A 17,485-nucleotide genomic window follows, 5' to 3' on the forward strand; every position below is an offset into this window, starting at 1 on the left:
CTTAAAATTATTGAATATTTTCTGTACCAAAATTTGGGGTTTTGGCAGTAATTTTCAAGAGTTTATGTTAAAATAATTTAAGAACAAAATTGATGGAGAACTTGAAATTTTACAAGCATGGTAATTTAAAAATACTTCGTATTCATAATAGCTATTAATTATCCTGACTCCAAAATTTTGAGTTTCTAACGATTGTCAAAAACTATGTCAAATGGGTTTTGTGACTTGACGGTTAAAACGAGATAAAACCATCAATTGTCAAAAACGTGCCAAACATGTCTAATTATGATATGCTTAAAAATATTTTTTGCTTATAGTGTTAAAAATATTTTTTGCGTGTTTGAAAAGTGCTTAAAAGGTGCTTATTTTTCATTGAAAATTTTGAATTGACCCTTATGAATAAAGAACAAGTTTGACTTATTCTTTAAATTTCATGCAATTTATTTTATTTTTGAGAAATATTTTTTTTTGCTTAAATTTAGTTTCAATATTTTGTTATTTAAAAGTTTTTAACCCTTGTACTTTACTCAAGAATAAGTTCTGTAGTAAAAAATATGATGTAAGTCGTTCATAATATCCCTTTGACACTTTACGAATGAAGTCTATTATCCACCAGAATTCACTCACAAAATGCTTGTTAAGTCTGTTAAAAAATGTTAAGTTTATAATGTTATAAATGTTAAGTTAATGTTAACTAAGTCAGTTAAATGTCTGTCGAAAAAAGTTTTTTTTCTGAAAAATTTATATTCATCTATAATCAAAATTAAAAGAGTTTAAAAATAATGAAATTTTATCATTAGTTATAAAACTTAGAGGAATTTCTTTTCTGAATGTTAATAGCCAGCCTGCTGATGGAAAAAAAGGATGGAACTTTCAATTTATGCAATCTTTGAAGAAATACTAAAGCATTTTTCTGCAAGTTTATGTTTAAAACTGTGTTAAAAAAGTATTTAGTTATTAAAGGCTTAAGTCATCAGTGAAAATTTAAAAATAAAAATATATATTCTACAATATTATATGACATAAAAATACAGACCAGTCTTTCACACATGTTTTTCAAAATGTTCTAAGCTATTCATCCTGCTGAAAAATGCTATTGCTTTTGAGGGAAATTTTATAGGCCACATTTTATTGGTTCAACTTTTTCACTGTTGCATTTGTCGAATTTTTCATTTAAGACATTTAAGCAGAACTCCAACATGATCCTTGCCCTTAATTGTTGGGAAATATTAACACAGGAAATTTGTCTTACAATTCTGAAAAATTAAAATTGGGTTATTGCCAGTTATAAAAGGATACACAACCATTGGGAATGAGTTTGTCTGTGTAAACTACAGTGTAATACCCATCCGAATTGAGTGTTGAAGAACTCCAAACATTGTGTGAGTGAATTTTATTTCAAGCTTGTACTGAAATAGCCATTCATACATACCTGCAGTGAAATGTGAGTGAGCATATTTGTTTTGAGTTGTGTAATAAAAATAGTTATGTTTTAATTAGAAGATTTACATAAAATGGTCAATCCCATTGAATGATTTTATAATATTTAAATTTCATTCGTCTAGCTTGTCAGCCTAGTTTGAGTTCATCTAAATGTTTTTCTTTGCTGTGTGTAACTTCGATTTGCAAACAAATTTTATTTTAAAAATTAGTATACTTTGAATGACCGAAATTGGTGGTTGTTAACTTCCACCGGTGAATGTTGACAATTATGTAGTCGCTAGTAAGAATTCGAAATATATACTACAGTTCGTCTAAAGTAAGAATTCCCCTAGTCTGTCGTCTGCACCCATGGCGGTGACTATGGTAACGAGGTATAACTATTTTACGTAGGGATGTAGGAGGTCGCTGTTTATGACAGGTTTTGACTCAGGTCGGCGTGAGCAAAAGGAATCTTTTTTTTTCGGTCTATTGTGTTAGCCCTAAAGAGAAGAGAAGCTATTTCGCACTGAAATGCGCTATTCTAGTTTTCGTAGCTGCAGACGACCTCAGACTTTATTGCGGGGGGAGTTCTTACCATAGACAAACTAAAGGTCTAGTTAAGTGCCTACATCCATGTTTTTTTTAGGTCAATGTTGAATTTGCTCTACGGGAGTTTAGTCTTAGTTTCTATATTTATTTTTGATATGAAGCTGAATAATGGTTTTCATGGAAATGAAAACAAATGCTATAAACGTTATAGATATGTGTTACTTTGAATGATGTAAATTGGGGATTGTTGACTTGAGCCGGTGAAGTTGACAGTCACATAATCTCTTTGGTAACTGTCCGAATTCTAAACTAGTAGGTCTAGTTTATTGCCTCTACCCGGTATGCCCTACATCGATGTTTTTTTAAAGTCAAGTGCCACTTCCTAGTATGCATTTAACCGGTACTCCAAACACGGATGTTTCCCCAAATCTATTTTCATCAGATGTTAAAATATCGAATTAATATAATAATACAAGCGAATAAGTAAATATATAATCGGATGTAAGAAATATTTTGGACAATCACCAAAACGACTGCGTAATTGTTGACATTTACTAGTGAAAGTCGACCTTCTCTTGATTATTCACGGTAACATATATATGCAACCTAAATTAATGATTCTTACTTGTTGTATCATAAAAATAACTTTACCGACTCCTATGTGTATCATCATATCTTACTGAACTCTTAAATTTTGGAGTTGTTGAATACCAAAATGGTGGTTCAAAACCAATAACCAAAACTATCTTTGGTTCTTTCTGTAGCAAAACACTTAAGTACCAAGAGTTATGTACAGTGATTCACTTTGGTGTAAAGTAGTTGCCACCATTTTCGGTATTGAGATGATTTTTGCTCTACACAAGTCAAAATTTTTGATGGTTTTCAATTGATGGAACAATATATATCTTGATGGTAACCCTCAATAATTCTATCATGAAACATTATATTTTTTTATTGTAACCAACATAAGTAACCATCACCTCAATCTAGGAACTTATTTATGATGTTCCAACATAAGAATAGCAATTTGTTCTCGTGGTTTGTTCCTTTTGAGCCATCCGAATTTCCACCATAGTATCTTAGAAATCAAATGTTGGAATGACCAACCCTCATCTTAATTTTGGAATACGGACTGATTTATGATGGTCCAAAATAAAAAATCCAGATTGTTTTGATGGTATTTTCCTGAGAACCAACGTTGAAACCATAACGGATCATCATGGGTTGTTGATCCATGAGACTCAAACTTCTCTTGATGGTTAACCGTCATAGTATTAAAGTATTATTTTCCATCATGGATTCATGGAAGTTTGTTGGCATATCGAAAACCATGAACATGTAATGGAAAATCTTGTATGACGTTGGATCATCATGAATCACACTGAGACTATCAAAAAAAATTTAATGGGGCCATCAAAAATTTTGATACGGGAAAATTTTTAACGAAAAAACGTTGTCTCTTGTCATCCTCAGTGCGTTTTTATCGAATGAATAAGAAATAAATAAATTAATATTAATTAATAATAATAATAATAATTAATTAATAATTAATTTAAATAAATCTTTTAAAAAAAAATTTTTTTATTTCAAGGTTTTCTTTAGAAATGTTCAGGATCTTTAAATATTCTAAGTTGGAGCATTTTTTTTAATGCCGTGCACTTGGGTTTATTTCTTATTGGCCTCAGAACTGCTCCTCACTTATCGCTACCCATTGGGCACCCGTGGCTAAGCCGCGACTGTGGAGTATCGACGTTAATGTCATTCAATCACAAACCCGTTAATAGGGATGGTTACATTTTATAACCACCGTTAAACAACCGACCCAATTTTATGGATTTACGGCTACTAATGTTCAACTGCGTAGCCTTGTAATTTTGAACCCAATCCTGAAGACAAGGGAACGAGCCTGTATCGAGTATTGGGAGAAATTTCCTTTCGTAGAAGGCTTTTTGATGGAGCTAACCCGCATTTGCGTTCCATGGAGAGGAAGACCACGAGAACCTCTCTCGGTTAGCCTAACTTCAAGGGGACTCTTACCTATGATCCATCCGTCTACCACTTAGGATATTTCACGTCAGCACTGTGGTCGGTGCAAGTTGGATGCGGAATTCGTATCGACTGGGATTTGAACCCGGTTCGCCTTATTGGAAGGATAACGTGCTATTTCTGCGTCATCACGGCTCGGCTCGTTACATTCACACAATCACTCAGAAGAAGGGACGGGATAGCCTGGTTGGTAGGGCACTGGACCCATGTCCAAGAGGTCGTTGGTCCGATCGCCGCAGTCCGAAGACTCCCGATGTAGTAAAGGTTGACTGATGCACGTTAAATATGTCGAGTCGCGAAGTCTTCCCTGTTCCCGTAACAAATCATACTTTTGGGGATACTGATCCAGGAGTCTCCTTGTCTTCTGTATTGGTTCGAAATCACAAGGTTACAGAGTAGAACATTAGTAGTCGTACGCCTAAAATTGGCTGGTCAGCTATTCAACGACGGTTATAAAATAAAATAAAATCACTTAGAAGAAAAGACATTAGAATACGGAGAGAGAGAAAGGTGCATCCATTTCTACCGTGATATGGATGCATCCATTTCTACCGTGATTGGTGCACAACCACTGGTCCTTTAGTCCAGTACAGTAACCACTTGACCAGAGATCGGCAATTTGGAGTATTATTAAAAAAAAAGTTTTTGCTAACATAAAAATGTGGAGTTTTAATACTCTATAAAATGCTCTTCATGTAAGTGTTGAACTTGGATTACTAGCAGATGTAACTGTATGATTTACTAACATTTTAAAGACTCCATGTGCAGGTTACTACACAGGCATTTACTTTTAGTGTCTAAATAATATTTTCTTTAAGAAATAAACGTACACATTTTTTATTTTCTTTAAGAACACTTTGTATCGACAATATGAAGAGAAAAAAAAATATGAAATTAAAAACTATCATGTTTTATTTAAGATTAGCAATATTTATTATATTATTTGCTAATTTAAACATAATTTTAGCTTCTAATCTGTTTGTATGAAAAATTAGTAAAGGAGAGAAGAGTTAGTGCGGATATGAGGCGACATCTTAAATAACTTTTTTTTTTAGTTATATGTCAAATTTATTCAGCGAGATATTTTAGGTTGGCAATAAAGAAAACGGACCATTCTGAATAACTTTTCATTTAATGATCGGATCTTAACGTTCTAGGACCCAATCTTAATGGTTCGAGAGGAGGACCTCAAATGTGCTAATTAATTAGTGCAGGCGATTTTGAGTTACGAAATCAGACAGAAAAACGTATTCTCTTAATATACATGCCTCTTTTTTTTATACGGATTTGGATTTCTGTCTCCTAAAATATATGTGGTGGCAACAACCTGAGAAATAATTTGATCAGGAGAACGGTACAATTTGGACCCCTTAATGTTAATTTTACTTTTTTGCGTATTTCGCCGCATTTCATTTACAGTTACAGCTCGTATACAGTTCTATCCATTAAGAAAATAACGTTTTGTTAATATTTATCATTTTGTATTAATTTATTTAACATAAGTTTGAAACGCTTTGAATTGTTAAGTATATAATTTTTTACACCACTTTAAAGTATGTAATTTTGCTTGGCAAAATACATATTTTGAGCAAAATTGGTAGAATAGTTATTGAAAAATCGAATTTTAAAAATATGACCTTTTTAAAATTCGATTTCTCAGTAATCATTAGATGATTGTCAGCATACTCCTCAAATTAAGTCTTAATTAACTTATCCTCTTAAAATCTGAAACACCATAAACCATTCAGCCAACAACACTGTCTGCCGTCAAATTTAAGTTTACCGTAAGAAATCGTTATACCACCAAAAAAAAATCCATGAAACCTATCTTCCAAATAATATTCGGTAAAATATGTTTTTTGTTTAACTGAGAAATAGACAAATGCAAAATAGAATTTTGCCCTAAAGCGTAACCCGCCATAGGAACTCGTTTAAAATATGAAGCAATGCGTGTGCGACCACTGTTTAAGTTATCTTCTGCATAACTAAGAAATTCTACTGTTATTCTTAAAACTCCTGCATATTCTTCAAAATAATGCACCTTTTGTTGACCACATATCTATCATGCACCCTTAAAGGATCTCAAGGATTTTTCCTTCCAAAAGTTTAATAGAATTATAGAATTTAATAGAAAAGTTTAATAGAATTTTGCCCTAAAGCGTAACCCGCCATAGGAACTCGTTTAAAATATGAAGCAATGCGTGTGCGACCACTGTTTAAGTTATCTTCTGCATAACTAAGAAATTCTACTGTTATTCTTAAAACTCCTGCATGTTCTTCAAAATAATGCACCTTTTGTTGACCACATATCTATCATGCACCCTTAAAGGATCTCAAGGATTTTTCCTTCCAAAAGTTTCGATTTTTTGAAAAAAAAAATACGTGTCATAACTTGTTTTATCCTGAGCAATTTAACCCAAGTATAAAAAAGAAATCTTAAGTTAAAGCAAAACTACTGTAACCCATTTAAATCTAAAGAAAATTAATTTATAAAAAATCGATGCATCTCAAAAATATTTGCACTTAAATCAATCTTAATGGTTCAAGGGAGTTACCTCAAATACGGTATTAAATCAGTGCAGAATATACCTTAAGTTACGAAATCAGATCCCAAAATATACTTTTACTGAAAAAATATGCCCTTTTTTTCGACGGATTTGTATTCTGTATCTGGGATTATATAATTTGCTCAGAGAAGCCCTCAAAATTTTGAGCCCCTTAATATTAATTTTACTTGTTGATTTGTACGCTATATCTCGAACTATTTTTAACGAATTTTACTATATCAAACAGAAATGGCTTGCTAAGTTTTTAATATGTTATTTGTTTTCAAAATTTTACGAAACGTTTTATTATCATTTATAATCTTAATTTTTTTAATTATCTGAACCCAGGGGCTCCTGAGTTGTACGAAAAAAATAGTGATAGTAGAATTATGAAAATTTTGACAAATTTTTACATGAAATGAGAAATTTGAACTATCACGAAATATTAACAATTCAAGTAAAAATATCTAGTTCTAAAACTGAAAACAGTTTTATTTTAAATTTTAAGAAAAGTTTAAAATGGGACAGTTCATATCTTACTTAAACATGTTTCCCGCAGTTTTGTTCCCGCAAATATGGCAACATCGAGAAACAAAATGGAGCAATGAAGACATTTCTTTACATGGCATATAATTTTGAGAAGAAAAGAAATATTCAAGAATTCGACTGATTTATAAGTACATAGCATGGTAACCAGGTTGAGATATTCCATATACATTAAAGCATAATAATATTTATAACTTTAACATAAAATTACTTTTATAAACTTTTTTGAGATGAAAAAAATTTGAACAACCTTATTTAATAATTGTATTTTTCGTTCTTACTGCATTCTTGTGAAGCAGAACGATATTTTCGAATTTTATTATTACCATACCTGCCAAGTGTCCTGTTCCTTAGCGAAGACTCTTGTATTTTACGACTATCTCCTGTTAACCCATACATTCTAAAATTTCGCTGTATTTTTTGAAGAAAGTTATTTTAAAAAAAATTTCCCAATAAAATACCCGCTGATGGCAAAAATATTTCTCTTATTCCTCAACAGATAGTGATATTGCTAGCACTTCAGTATGTTGAGTGTTAATAGTTTAAGTACTCCTTGCAGTCAGGCTAACTGTGGGACGTTTTCATGGTTTGGTCTTTATGTAATGTAAATGTGGGTTAGTTCCTTCAAAAAGTCCTCCAAGGAGGCAAATTTCGCCAGTACTTGATTAATCCAGGAGTTCCCTTGTCTTCTGGATCGGATTCAAAATGACAAGGTGACAGAGTTGAACATTAGTAGCCGAAAACCCAAAATAAGGTTGTCTGTTTAACAACGTTTATAAAATAGTTTATAAAATAATTTATAAATAATGGTATAAAAAATCTTCTTTAGATTAAGATTTATATACATATCATTTTGCTACATGTAAGTGCTTATATTATTTCTAATTTTGAATTTCTCTTTTTGACTTACATGATTATGCATGATGTATCAAAACTTTACTCGTAGCCTAATAAATGTCGCTAGTAAAATCTCTGTTATTTTACTTCTTCAATGTTGGCGGGTATGTATTACATTCATGTGATTGATCATTGTTTTGAATGTACATACATTTATTTTGCAGCTGCTGTGAATTCTTTGGCTAAGTTTGGCGCTCACTGTGAAGAGCTTCTCCCAAATATTTTAGTCCTTCTGCAGAGGAGCTTCCAGGATTGTGATGATGAAGTGAGAGCAACCTACTATTTAAATATCCTAAATCAGAAACAAAAAGGACTCCCAATTCATCTTGAATGGTACATCTGTTTTGCTTATTAAATTTATAAATAAAGCTTTGAAATTTTTATTTACAATAATTTAGTGAAAGTAGGTATGAAGTAATGTTTTGAAAAAGCTTAATTTTATAGTCTAAAATCAACTATGCCAGAGATGGTTTCTAAATAGAAAATATGTACACGTACAGTTTTCTAATTATCCAGGGTTGTCACTCCACAGGGGAAATACAGGGGAAATCACCTGAAATAACAGGGAATTTTGATTGTTTTTTCTTTACAATTTTGGAAAATACAGGGAAATTAGTTTCTTTTTGTCTCTGAAAAAATGGTGACCACTCAATGCATAATGGTGACCACTCAATGCAATCTATGGGATAGGATGATATTCCAACTATGCTAAACTATTTCATTTACTATAGCATTATTTAAATATGTTCAGCTGTTCCTTTTTTTCTCCAAGATTTTCCAGCAATTAAAACTAGCATAGTTCGCCTAATGAAGCACAAGAGCACAGTAATTGTGTTTCCTTTTAATATAATGTGCATAATGCATGGTGCGTAACGTTTTTAAAAAGTTCTTAAAAGTGCTTATTTATGATTTTCGTTTTTTAAAGCAATTAAAATTGCTTTTTTCAAGAGGTAATTTTAAAAAGTGGTTAATTTTCTCTTTTCGAAGATTTTTTCTTTCTTTACCATGTTGAATGTTTTCACAATTCATTTCGGCGTGCTGTTTGTCCGTAGCGTAATAGCATCAATCATGGTGACATATGAAGTACTTGAGGTGTCTGCATGTGCGTCTACTGAGTTGGATTAGTTGAGATTCTTGCTACTCTGCTGCATTTTCTCAAGATGTTCTCAATTTCTAGCTTTTTTCTACCCTCTGATATCGAGCTGAAAAATCTTTTGATCATTTTAAAATGGCTAATATAATCAAGAAAAGAGTTCTTTGTCAGAAATTGGCTATTTTATCAGATCATGTAAATTCTTTGAAAATTATTTTGCATTTTGTTAATATGTTTAGTGATTAAAAATACTTTTTGAGTGCTTAAAAAGTACTTCAAAGATGCTTATTTTTTGTTGGGAGATTCGGCTACGCACCCTGCAATATGTACAGGGAAATTTTTTCCCAGATTTGAGTGGCAACCCAGGTAAAATTTTGAAATTTATATTAGCAATAGTTTAGAGAAAGAAGATTTGAATATACAGGGTTATATTTTGAAAAAGTGTAATTTTTCAGTGTAAAGATGGTTTCTAGAAATGATTTCCAATGTGATCCTACTTATGCTATATTGTTCTAAGCTGATGTTACTAAATTCACGCAAATGCTGCTTGTCTTTTTTTCACTTATACATAAATTACACATCCGTACAAATTCTATTAAAAAAAAATTAATCTTAAATTCAAAAGTATGGTTGAAGGCATTTTATAGGGTAAAAGCTAACTGTCTGTTCAGTCCCTGGGGGTTAAATAAGTTACATTAAGGTTTCAGTTCATTTAAACTAACAATGTGTGGATTTGTAGTTTAATGGTTAGGCTATCCACTTTCTGCCGGAGAAGTTATGGGCGGGGGGGGATTCAAATTTCAGATGGGGCATTTGATTTTTTTTCTCTAGATTTGTGTCCTAAGAACTATTTGGTATATTTTATTCAGTTTATATTATATTGTTACTTTTAAAAAAATTTAAAATTTCAAAAACAAAAAAAACTAAGTATTTAATTTTTTATTCTTTTTTATCAAAATGTATGGATTATTCTTTTTAAAAAGTCATTTAAAATTTTTTGATAAGCTAACTGAATTTTTTTAAATTTTATAATAAATAATTTAATTTTTTATTAAATTCAATTATGAAAATATGAGCAAAAGTATGTTGGACTAGTTAAAAAAAAAGAAAAACTATTTATTACATAATTGGAAAATCATTCGATTAAAAATACAAAATTTATTTCGAATGCATTCTGATTATTTGAAAATCGATGGATTATACTTAAGTTATAAATAGTCCTTTTTATCTTTTTTTAAACAAGCCTGATAATATAGTTTTGTTTATATTTTCATAATTAAGTTTAATGAAAGCTTAAAATTATTATAAATTAAAAAAATTTAGTTATTAGAACATATTTATTAAAACTTTTTTTTTTTAAAAAAAAAAAGTAATCCTCATGTTTTAATTAAAAATACTAAACATCGATTCATTTTTTTTTGTTCTTATAAATTTTAAGTTTTTTTTAAAAAAAATTAATTGGAAAATAACTTATAAACTGAATAAAATATACTAAATAGTTATCCACTTGCAAAATAATATTTGATAAAATTCAATCTCCTCAACTGGGATACAAACACCCGACCTCTCTTGTATAACGTGAACAGACTAGCATTTACACTACGAACCGTGATGAGCTGGAAAGTTAGTCCCTGGTTTAAGAGTAACTGAAACTATAATGGGGCATATTTTAACCTAGGGGTAGAGCTGGCAGGTAATTTTTATCCTGTCTAAGGTTTTCAACTATGCTCTTTAATTGTTCCACATGATTAGAATGGCGAGGTGCTTTCATTGCTCATAAACGCATTTTTTAAGGCTTGTCAGTTTCTATTGTTGGTTTGAAAAAAGCTTTGTGTCAATACACATTAGAACCTTCAGAATTACTAGTCGATATCAAAAGTGTGCCCATGGTTACTCGACCTTTGATAGAAGATAAGAAAGCTTCTTCTAACTAGATAAGAGCATGTATTACGTGTAGGTCTGCGCGCCTGGAAAGTCATGAGAAATCATGAAAACTCATGAAGTTCGTTATTGAGCAAAATGTGTCATGAAATGTAACGATTTTGACTTTTTTTTTAAAAAAAATCATGGAAAGTCATGGCTTATGGCCGCCAAAAAAAATCACATTTTTGAAATGGAATTTAATTTTATGGTGTTGTGAATATCTGAATTTGTAACAAAATTCCCACTAACAGTCTTATTTTATTAAAATATAAAATGTTTTTATCATGTTCCTTAAAAATTATGGTGTTCATTAAAAAAAATGAAAGGAAAAAGATTTCTAGTGCGAATTATCTTTTAAACTTCTGTGATTTCAGAATTTTTGTCATTATTTAATTTCTTAATGTTATCAATTCAAAATTCTAACTGAAGCAAAGCCAGTGATTGCCGAATTTTTTTTATTCCGAAATGCGAACAGAAAAATTAAAAGTCTTTCTTTTCTTACGGATGAGCAAGAAAAATATCTTTAGAATATAATTATACAGAGAAAAGGAAAAACAAATTATTTGCTTTTGTATTTTTTCAACTATTTCATTGCTTCAACTCTTTCTTGACTGTGTTTTTTAAATTTAAAATCTATAAATATGAGGATGCAGAGTATAACAGTTTTGGTTATGCCTACCATTTCAATGAATGTTATTATAATGTTTTTTTTAATTTTTTTTTTTGTGTTTTTGTCGGAGAAAGTAGTAATGGTAAGTCATGAAAAACTCTTCGAATTAGTCATGGAAGGTCATGAATTTGGAAGTCTAAAATGTTGCAGATATCCTGTGTATGTAAGTATGATTATTTGATATTGTTGATTTGTTATTTTCAGATCTTCCCATCATTGGGAAGTCCAAAGATAAAGTTGCTGCTTCACGTCAAGATATATTTGCAGGTGATGTATTTAATCCTTTTCTTTCTTTCTTTATTTATTTATTTTTTATTTAAACGATTGAAAACTCCTCATGCACCACAAAGTATAGCACGAGGCTTACAAAAGTAAGTAGAAAACAAAAAAAATAAACAAGAAAAATAAAGCCACAGTATATCAGTGCCTTGAATTTTATGCTGCATGTGTAACATTTTTCGGTTAATCTGACATTTGTGCCCTTCTCCTTTATTGAATTATTATTTCCTCTGCAAGCAATGCTGAAAAGTCAGTTAATTTGTTGTTCAATAACAATTAATATTTCTGCATACAGCCTGATGTTTATTTTGGCAGCCTACTGTTTTGTAAGAAAATAGCTGACCAGTTTGTTTTCCGGATAAAAATTGTGTTTTTGTAGAACGTCTGGAGTATGCATAGTTTCTAAGCTCAATTTAAAGCATATGTCAGTGCACCGGTATAGCAGTTATCATCTTGATGCATCGGAGCTCTGATTAAGCAGCCAGCATGTAAAGACATGCGCCAGTAGCGATATAAGGGTTTAACTTTTATTTTTTTCTGTTTTTATTGTACTTTTTAACGGAACTTTTCAGATAACCAATTGGTCTATTGAAAAATTTTTAATGTATATTAATATATGTATGCTATGGTATATATGCTATGGACAATTTGAAACTTGAGAAATAATAAAAAATGACATTTTTGAAATCTCGTTGAAAAGTGGTAATAACTGCTTAAAACTCATTTAGATTTACGATAACACCAGAAAAAACTCGTGAAAAAGCAATTATTTAAAATCACGTGGAAAAGCGTAGAAATAACTATTTGACAAAATCCTTCATATTAACGATAAAGCTTACAAAGAAAGTGTCGTGAAAAAAATTATTTAAATGCGTGATTCAATTTCAGGATCAATAATATTATCACATTAAAAATTTCAGGATTTATAAAACTACGCTGTTATAATTACCGAATAATCCAGAGATATTCGATAAAATCGACAGAAGTATATCGCGTCAAAAAATGATTAATCAAATATGCGATCTATAACTCACTAGTCAAAATATCGTATTAAACGTTTCGGAAAAAAAGCTAGTTTTGAAATGATAACTAAAATTTAAAATTCGTGTATCGTTTTAAATTTATATGGTTTCTTTAAACCGCGCAGAATTCCATACAATAACCACACAAAAGTGATCGAAAAATAAAATAGATTTACTATAGAATCTGTGAATATTGAGCATTTCATGACTTTTTCCTGTTTACTCGTATATTCTCAAATTTCTCCTTATTTGTTGAAGAAATTTTTTAAAAAAAATTGGCGATAAATATCGGCTGGTGGAAAATACTTCTCATATTCCGCAACAACCAGTTGTGCAGTATGTTGAGTGTTAAGTAGTTATAAATAATGGTTTAAAAAGTCTTTTTTAGATTAATATTTATATACATATTTTTTACTTCACACAGTAAGTGTTTATATTATTTCCAATTTTGAATTTCTCTTTTTGACTTAAATGATTATGCATGATGTATCTAAAATTTACTTGTAGCCCAAAAAAATGTAGCTAGTAAAACCTTCGTTATTTTTTAGCTCCAATATTGGCAGGTATGATTGTGTTCAAAAGCTTTCTCAGGCTGCACATAAGCAGTCGGGGGGCCACAGATTGTGCACTCCTATGGAAAAAAAGCATCCAAATCTATTAACCTTTGTCAATACTTTTCAATTCATTCAAATGCTCACAAATAAAGATTTTAATTGATAAAAAAAAAGGACTCACTCCACTTTGAAAAATAAAAGCACATTTATTAAAGTTTAAAACTGATGGTCACTAAAGCTTTTATTTTATTGTAAAGTTAAGTAAGTACTCTTCGAAACAAGAGCTGTGACATCTCTGATATTTTTAATTTGATGTTTTCAGATCAATTATCGGCAGTTCCGGAACTCTCTTCATTGAACTTGGGTTCATTGTTTAAATCTTCTCTTCCTACTGAACTCACTGAGTCTGAGACTGAGTTTGTTGTTCGATGCATTAAACACACATTCACTAACCATATTGTGTTGCAGGTAAGAAATCTTTTTGTAGTTTAATCAATCATTTCTCCTGGGACCATTCACTGTATTTTTATTGATACAGAATAATACAGAAAATTCCTCATTGTTTCAAAGCGATTTAAAATATTCATTGTTGGCAATGGTGTTAGATCTGTACTTCATCAGTTTTTGCAATACTACAAGTTTTATCAACTGATGCATAAACATCAAATGTGATGTTTGAGGCAATTTTCGGCAAATTATTATTTTTAAACTATTGGTATAATTTCTCACTCCCTGGAAGAATCGTGGTGGCATTGTCGCACAGCAATACCGAATTCTTGCAGAAAAAGTTTTCCTTTGTGAAGTAAAAAATTTTGATTTTCTTTTCTGCAGAAATTTTTGAAAGATTTTATCTCTTCTTCAGAATTATATTTTCAAGATGTCTTTCTCGTGCATCTAAGTGGGGTTAAAATGCTTGTGATTTTCTCTATTCTCATTTGAGAACAGTGAAAAGAAATGAAGTAAAAAATTTAGTTTTCTTTTCTACTGAATCCTATTTTTTATGCATTTATTACTATTAATTTTCACTTTGCTTTTGAAAACCAATATTTTTAATACGATATTATTTATTACAACTTCTGAATCTCAAAATGGAATCACGCATTTTGAAGAGTCCGATTTGCGCGATTTCGCCTTTGATCTTTTTTTTTTTTTTTTTTTTTTTGGTAGTTTCAGCTACATTCCAATTCACTAGTATATAAGACGTGTTAACTCGATTCTATGTTGGGGTATCTTTCCATAGATGAAGGTTGATATTCTTAATAACTCCTCTACCCACATTGGTGACCTTCGGACAAGATGTGAACACACCTACCTTGACAGAAACTCCCACTTGGTCTACATTGAAAAGTTGACTTGTGACATTATCCACTTCCTAATGCAGTCTCTATCACGCACAGCATCGGCCTATATACACTCGACTGCCAATGGCAACACAAGAGCGACCACAACCGTGAACTTAATACAGCTCTCACTGTCAGCACTTAAAAGTGCGGCAGCGGCTTCACGCTAAACAGCAATGAATCAACTAGGGGTATCCGTTCATCGAATTCTATCATGGCTATAATTCTGGTGGGAAGTACTGTAGTTTATCTACCACTACCAAAGCACAATTCCAATTCATTAGTATATAAGACTTGATAACTCGATTCTGTGTTGGGGTATCTTTTAATAGATGAAGGTTGACATGGTCGATAACTACTTTCCTCACATTGGTGACGTGTCCATCAAAACAAGACAATAAATACATTTGGGAAAACAAAAGATGAGGGAAGGATAAAATGTTGTTCTACTGAAATAAAATAAGTGCCTTTACCTTTAAGACCTTAAAACTGTGATAAGGGAGGAAGATATGAAGTGTGGATTGCTTAGAATAAACATTTAAAATCAACGATTTAAATATTTTTTGAATTATTTATTTTAGAGAATCATTTATAATAATTATTATTTTAAATTATTTTTTGGAGAATTACTTTTATTTTTCAAAAAAAAAAGTTTGCTCTTTTTTCTGCCTTTTTTATTCAATATATTCAATACAAACTGAAATTGATTTTTTTAATTAAAGGTATTATCACGCATAGTAACTTACTATAATTATTCCTAGCATAGAATTTTACAGTTTTCTTCTTTTTTTCATTCTGATATCTGCTCTAATCTTCTGCATAAACACTTGTCCATAACTTTATAAGCTAAAAGTATTTCATATTCGTTCTGCTTAGTATATATTAGGGACGACCAAGCTCCTTGATAGTCGAGCCATTTTTCAAAATTCGAAATTTTTCGCGAGCCGCAATTAAAACCGTAATTAAAAGGAACGCAAAAAAGGTATTAAATTTTTTTTACAGAAATTATAATTATTGAAAACAGCGCATACTTGCATCAGATTAATCAATGATCCTTTAGTTGGTAAGTTTTACTTAATTCTCAATGTTTTTAGATCTGCGTGCTATGTATAATTTGTCCACGGTAAGAACTCCCCAAACCACAAAGTCTGAGGCCATCCGCTGCTACGGAAACAAGAATAGTGCAATTTAGGGAGGTTAGTTTCACTTCACTATAGGGTAGGGGTGCAAAACCTTTTTGAGTGAAGGGCCACATGCACAGCAGATCGAACAATGAAGGGCCACATGCACAGCAGATCGAACAATGAAGGGCCGCATGCCAAAATACTTAGACATGTTGGCAGCAATCGTTGGTAGTAGTTGTTATCTAAGCATCATTGTTCTAGGGACTAAATTCTTTTTGTCAGTTAACCTTGTAATATCTTTGCATAAAATTGAATACTTTTAAATGTTTAAACTGAGAAACTGCAAAACATTATTTAGAAAAAAAAAAGGAATCAGAAAATCAGAATCAATTTATCAGAAAAAGAATTTAGATAAATTGAAATAATTAAAAACTATGGAAAAATTCATGTTTTTTTTTATCATATTACAAAAGTCCATTTAAACATAAATTTTAACATTAAAAAATTTGTTCATAGAATTAAATTTAAGAAATAAGTATTTTTGTTATTAAAAAAATGCAAGTTAAATACTTTGATATAAGAAAAGTTTATAGGGTTAAAAATGATTAAAATTAAAACAAAGCCCTTTCAGCAAAAAATAAGAATTAATGTTTAGTAGGGAATATACTTTAAAACATTTATCTTAAATTAATCATAAGAGGCAGGGGCTGAGAGAGGAACGAAAGAAGAAAAAAAAAACATTAATTTTGAAGGAATTATTTTCCTTAATATTGAAAAACTATTAAGATACTTGTTTACAACTTTTTGTGACCAATACTTTTTTGAAATGGCAGTTACTATTTACCGTTACACATATACAGTCGACTCGTGTTATAACGACCCTGTGATAGAACGACCAACATGATATAACGACCCTGTGAAGGAGTCCCAATTCACATCCATAAAAGATAACGTTATTTTACTCTTGCTATAACGACCGTAAAAAAGGTCAGCTCCTAATATAACGACCCTCTCTGAATTTGAATACCGATCTTTTCTAACTTCCTATTGGAAAGTGGGGTTGAAGGGTTGACCTTGAACAAGCACACATATGTTAAGTCCTCTTAACATGTAACTTCAACAAATTAATGCACATCAAAAAATTAATGTCTTCGTCTAATGAAGCCTCGTTTATGTTCCTCGGTTTACTCTTCTTTATAATACTGCAAATTATGTACATAAAAAAAAATTTCGTTATATATACCGCAAATTATGTACATCAAAAAATTAATTCATTAGAAACTAGATTTTTTTTTGTCATACAATGTTTTTTAATCTGTACTTTAAAATAAAATTCTTAATTGTTAACAGTCGTAATTCAATTGTTAAAATGTCATTATGTTTTATTAATGTATGCATCCTATCCTTTTTTGGTTTATAACATGTATACCACAAATAGTATATGCATGCATTATGACGTTTAAAGCCATTATGT

General features: G+C 30.7%; 1 long non-coding RNA gene across 1 annotated transcript in view; it reads left to right on the forward strand.

Annotated features, from left to right (window-relative positions):
* The window catches only part of LOC147816034 (uncharacterized), a 31,792-nt gene extending 16,162 nt beyond the window's left edge, over positions 1–15,630 (forward strand). The window contains exons 5-7 of the long non-coding RNA XR_015431600.1: positions 8,171–8,339; positions 11,897–11,959; positions 13,870–15,630. This is a non-coding gene — a long non-coding RNA (uncharacterized LOC147816034). The remainder of the gene's footprint in view (positions 1–8,170; positions 8,340–11,896; positions 11,960–13,869) is intronic.
* Positions 15,631–17,485: the final 1,855 nt, after the last annotated feature.

The sequence above is a fragment of the Parasteatoda tepidariorum genome, chromosome 2 (assembly GCF_982258835.1).
Source record: "Parasteatoda tepidariorum strain Cologne lab strain chromosome 2, Ptep-v5.0, whole genome shotgun sequence".
Taxonomy (NCBI): domain Eukaryota; kingdom Metazoa; phylum Arthropoda; class Arachnida; order Araneae; family Theridiidae; genus Parasteatoda; species Parasteatoda tepidariorum.